This window comes from Orcinus orca, chromosome 17, assembly GCF_937001465.1.
Source record: "Orcinus orca chromosome 17, mOrcOrc1.1, whole genome shotgun sequence".
Lineage (NCBI taxonomy): Eukaryota > Metazoa > Chordata > Mammalia > Artiodactyla > Delphinidae > Orcinus > Orcinus orca.
The window spans coordinates 6,797,725-6,803,417 of record NC_064575.1 but is presented as its reverse complement, the minus strand read 5'-3'; the positions used below and the strand labels follow the sequence as shown (position 1 = coordinate 6,803,417).

At 37.0% G+C, this 5,693-nt stretch overlaps 1 non-coding gene across 1 annotated transcript; it reads left to right on the top strand.

Moving 5' to 3' along the window:
• The first annotated feature begins 3,635 nt into the window (after nucleotides 1-3,635).
• TRNAK-UUU (transfer RNA lysine (anticodon UUU)) lies at nucleotides 3,636-3,707 on the top strand. Its single transcript has one exon. It is a non-coding gene; the product is annotated as a tRNA-Lys (tRNA).
• The last annotated feature ends 1,986 nt before the right edge of the window (nucleotides 3,708-5,693 follow it).

The following is a 5,693-nucleotide window of genomic DNA, read 5'->3' as shown; positions in this document are numbered from 1 at the left end:
TGCCAACCATACCTTCAATTTGATACATACTATTACCAGAGGAACAATACATCACAAGGGAAAAACAAGTTAAAGCTCTTGTTTCTTCCTTACATCCAAAATGCATGATTGCAGAAAATATGCTTGAAATAATCCAAGATACCTAGAGACAATCCCTCAAGGTAAATAAGAAAGACATATACTTCCTTTAGAACTGCAAGGTAGTGACTTCAGGGAAACATGTTTCTCATTCTTTCAGTCAGTATGCCATCCTCCAATTAATTCCAATAAAAATAGTTAATAGAATTAGCAATGCAAAGGCGTTACATACAACAGAAAACAAAGATGTCAGCCTGTCTGCAGGCTGTTCATTCCTTTCTTCATTCCACAGCAACAAGGTTTTCTGAAACTCTTCTCTGGGCAAGGCAGGTTCTAGGCTCTGGAGATGCAAGAATGACCGAGGTTGTCAAAGTCCTTGCCTTTATCCAAAAGATGGAGATAAGTAAGCAAAACAATATTTAAAGAACAGTAGCTTTAGGTAGAAAAAGTAAAAAGTATGAAAAGCATATGAGGAAAAGTTAGTTCCTTTTATTGAGTAATCTCAACTCATGATTTTATTGGTAAAATCAGAGAGAAAGAGAGAGAGAGAAAAGGAGGTCACATGATAAAAGTCAATTGTGCTGGTGGAACTGGGACCACCCACATGGAGGAGTGAGCATCATGGTAACACACTTGCAGGTTGGGGTCGCAGTGTACCTGGAGAGTTAATAGCATTCTTCCAGACCATTAACAAAACAAAATATATTCTTTTCACTCCTCACCACTCACTCCCTACCCGCAAACTAACTGCCCATCCCATTGCAAAATAACTGTTACAAAACCCCGGTAATTTGTGCCAACTAGATTATCTAATTTCCACTTTTGGGTACCTCTCCCTTCCATTAAGAGTCCTATGCTCTCGCTGTTTTCCCTCAAGTACCTTGCTGAATCAATAGCTGTGTAATCCAATAATATGGTTCGAGATAAAAGTATAAATGGCAGAGAGTGGTTTTTATTATGTTAGCTCTATCAAGGGCTTCCAATAACTCAGCATAAACAAAGGTGGAAAATGTTGACTTTCCAGAAATTATGGCAGACACAATGGGAGAGTTATCTTTGGAAAATGGGACTTTTAAGATTTGCTCAGAGCAGAGCAACCAGAGCTGTCACCCTTCTTTGCAAGTCATGCTGACACTACACCATCGCCTGCTGATCAAATTATGTGGAGGACAACCAGACATTGTGTACCTACTGATATAATGTAGCACGAATGCCACAGCTTCACCTGTGAGTATTCTTGCCAAAAATGTTTAACCTGAATTTAATCGAGCCTTTAGAACTGACTCTCAGAATGGAAAATACAGAGAAAAGAGGAACAAGTTAAACAAAACCATGAGAAAACTATCAGACAAATCGAAAGGTGGAACATTCTAAGAGATAATTGATCTGATCCTTCAAAGAATCAATGGATGATTTATGCATAAAAGAAACTTTAAGAAACCAATTAATTACTTTAACACTATCCTTGAATGATTCTGTTCTTTTTAAAGAAATGACTATCAAATGTATTTTAATAACAATTGTTGAAATTTGAATATGGGCTAAGTATTAGATGATATTTTTAGATTACTGTTAATATTATTAGCTGTGATAATCGTATTGTTTTTATGTAGGATAATGTCAATTTTTTTGGAGGTGCTGAAGCATTTAGGGAGAAGTGTCCTGATGAAATGGTTCAGCAAGTATAGAAAAGGTTAACAATTCTTTTTAAAAAGTTTTTGTATGATTAAAGACTTACAACTAAAAATGGGTTTATTATTTGTTTTTCATAAACAGAGTTCTTTCTATATAGCCAACTTAATTTTTCAATCTCATGGAATTTTAGTACAATAACTTTGTTATCCAGAATTCTGGCTAGAGTCATTCTAGAAATCTGTATTTTCCAGATAACCAAGTTAACCCCTTATGTTACAAATGTAAAATGTTCTTCTGAAATTACTGTGAAATAATCAGCTCTGATAAGTAGAATTTACATAATATAATGGAATTTTTTCTTATTGAACCTAGGTCATTCTTATAAGCAATTGACATTGTGACACTGATGACAGGACAATTATGATTGAGTGAAGTTGATACCGATATATACCCTGGTACATATTTTCCTGAAACTCTCCGGTGTCAACTTAACCTGAGTCTTTTTTCTTTTTCTTTCACTTCTTCGGTAGTATTTGTTGAGCATGTACTTTGTGCCAATTATAGGTCTGGGTTCCAAGAATGAATGTTCAAGGGGCTAGATAAAGGTGCAGGAGCAGGAAAAGTGTATTTGGGGACAGACACACTGAGCGTGAATCTCTTAGGACTGGTGCAGAATCTCATTTGGAACCAGGAGAAACAGGTCCATGAGAAGAAGGAAATGTAAGGAAAGCTCAACCTCCCTGCAGAGGGATTCACAAACAAAGTAATTCTTTAGCTAAATCTTAAAAGATGGAAAAGAATTTGGCAGCTAGACAAGGAATGTGGAGTGTCAGATATTTTGAACATGTGTTACTATGAAGCTAGTGGTGTTTTCAACGGGGAGTGAAAAGAGATAGAAAGGTTGTCAGATCAGTTTTAATGAAAAAGATGAGTTCAGTGATGCCTAGATCAATATGATCATATGATAAACTCTCTTACTATTGTATCATTGACAAGACAGCAATAAAGTCAGATATCATTTCTGTCTTCTTTTTTACCAGTCTTGTAAGAAAATGGGAAAGAAAGTTTAAGATAGGATCCAAGACTCCCTGGCTTCAAATCCCAGCTCCACTGCTTACCAATTGAATAAGGTTGGGCAACTTGAGCTCTATGTGCTCGAGTTTCCTAAAAACTACCTCATAGGGTTAAGAGGTTGAAATGAGTTAACACACATGAAAAGCTCAGAACAGTGTCTGGGACAGTGTGTGTACTCAGTAAATATTAGTAATTCTTAAATTATTAAATGTTCAAGGGTGAGATGTCTTCAATTATTATTGCATGGCTTGATCAAATACATCATCTTATGACTGATTTTTAAATATTCTTTCTTTAATTTAAAAGTTATCCCTCCCATTTTGAAATATTCTTAATAGCTGCTCTAAAATAGCAATGGTATGTAGAATAGTATAATAGCAATAGTATTACTATTATGTCAAAGAAAATTTAAACAGACTGGCCAACGAAGCAAATGCTAAATAAAGAAAAGCAAAGTCTTCAGCGTTTCATTGCTGCTCCCATTGTGATTGCTATGGAAGCTCTGAAGCTTTCAGATTTAGAAGGCAAAATGTCCTTGGCTACCATCCCCAGCGTGTAGTTCTGGCTACCTCTAAACATGCCAGAAACGCCTGGAGAGTCCACCCCCAGACATGAACTACATGAACTGCATTTAGTGGTCCAACAACATATGACCAATTGCTAGGATATCTATACACAGTCCTATTTGATCCTCCTGACTAAATTGTTACTCCTACTTTTTTCTCTATAGTATTCTAAATGTATCATAAAATTTTTTAAAAGATTGAGGAAAATTGCAGGAGGTAAATTTAACATCAGCAGAAAGGGTTTTGTGGGTTCTGCAGCTCTTCAGAACTAAGCCTGGGAATTCCCTGGTGGTCCAGTGGTTAGGACTCAGCACTTTTACTGTTGTGGCCTGGGTTCAATCCCCGGTTGGGGAACTAAGATCCTGCAAGCCACACGGCACGGCCAAAAAAATAAAATAAATAAATTTTTCTTAAAAGAACTAAGTGCTCTCTGGAGGAGAGCACATAAAGTGAGAACTGCAAAGCTCATCTCACTATGTCCACCCATACGATGTCGGGGGACATTAAAAAACCCTGTCTGTTCTTGAGGGTTATTAGCAATTACTCTGATCCACTTGTATCTTTCCCAGGTTCTTTATTTTCTCCTTCTCTGTTCCATGCCAGATCTTTCTGAAAGGGCTCTTAGATGCAGGAAAAACAATAAAAAGAAAAGGCAACATGGAAACCCGTGGAATCTGACCATGTCTCTCTTATTTTTGCTCTCCTCTGTCTCATCTTTAATTTTTATCCATTCTAGCCTGTTTGGAAAGGTGCATTGGATTCAAAATCTATGAGCAAAAATGAACGTACTATAAATAATCTTTTCTTTTCCTCTAAAAAGAATTTCAGTATCTTAGGCCACAAGTGGGACATGGTCAGTTCTACGATGTAATCAACTTTAAGAAATAGTGTAATATAATTTGCAGTGCCCTTCAGAGCATTAATAGAAGCGGCATGAAACAATGATTTAATATTATAGAGCACTTCATTTCATCAACAAAAGTACCCATGCAGCCAGCAATGCTAACAAACGTGCACACTCAATTCAAATCTCACCAACCTGACATGCTTTTCATTATTATAATGTCAACTTCTCAAGAGCAGAATGGATGAAATGAGAGTTACCTAAGATTCATGAATGTTCGAGGGTGACCATCTTTCCTTTCATTCTGCCAGTGTGAAAGTCATTAATGACCCCTACCACCCTCTACAGCTTTTGCCTTTGTTCTGATTTGTTTCTCCAGCAGATGCAAAGAACTGCTGCTTCTTTTCCTCACACTGTCTTTTTCACCTTGGAGAAGAACTTCTATTAGCTTTCTGATCCAAAGCCTAGGAATATAAGCCTTCACTTCCAAAATGTACTAAATGCCTCAAAATATGTGTTCTAACCTAATTCTCTTTTTCATGATTTTTTCTTCTTTTTAACATGCTAAGGGTCTCAAACCAAAACATGCACCCAATATTGTACTTTATATTAGTAATATTTTCCACATTCACAATATTCTCGATCCAGAAACTCAGGAGAAAGTCATCTTTATTATAAGATGTGCTTGTATTCTACAGTGATGAGAGAGGATTTTGCTGTCCATTTCAGAGTAGCTGGTATAACATTATGTTAGGTTTCCTGGGACATTAATTATGAAATATCTTACCCCATTATCAGCATGTATGTCAATTATATGTTCTAGATTAGAGGTTGTATGTATAGTCACTGAGTTCAAACAAAGTCCTGTAGCATCTTAATTATTTTTATGCCCCAGTGGGTACATGATATCCATCCACATCCATCTTCCAGTGTTATATATTCATTACTGCCTGGGAAGGAAGAATGAAAATTGCTACTTGTTGCCGGGGGGGGGGGGTGGCTGAGAAAATATATATATACAAGGTTATGATGGTTTTATATTTTTGGTGGTGAGGGAATTTGTTGTTTAGCATATCAGCAAAACTAGAGATATGTAATAAATAATTATAATATATAATTGTGTGTATATGTGTGCAAAATGTCAGTGCCCAAACTTGCTTGGCCTTGGGAATAAAACAGATGAAGCAAACAAGCTAAGGTTGATCCTTACAGGGCTAGAGACCGACAGGAACAAAAGGCAGCAAGTCCACGAAGGTGGGGTGAACGCCAGCCCAAGCAGAGCTCGTGCCACTATACTAGTACGTGGGAAGGATGTGGCTAAAGAAAATGTGGTGGTAGTTTTTAGACTCAGGTGGGTCACAAACCAGTGGAGCCGGTCCAAGTGATTGAACATCACATAAAAGCAAGGGTCATCTGTGTCTGGTTTATTTCACTTAGCTTGATGTCCTCCAGCTTCATCCATGGTGCCATGACTGGCAGGATTTCTTTCTTTTTTA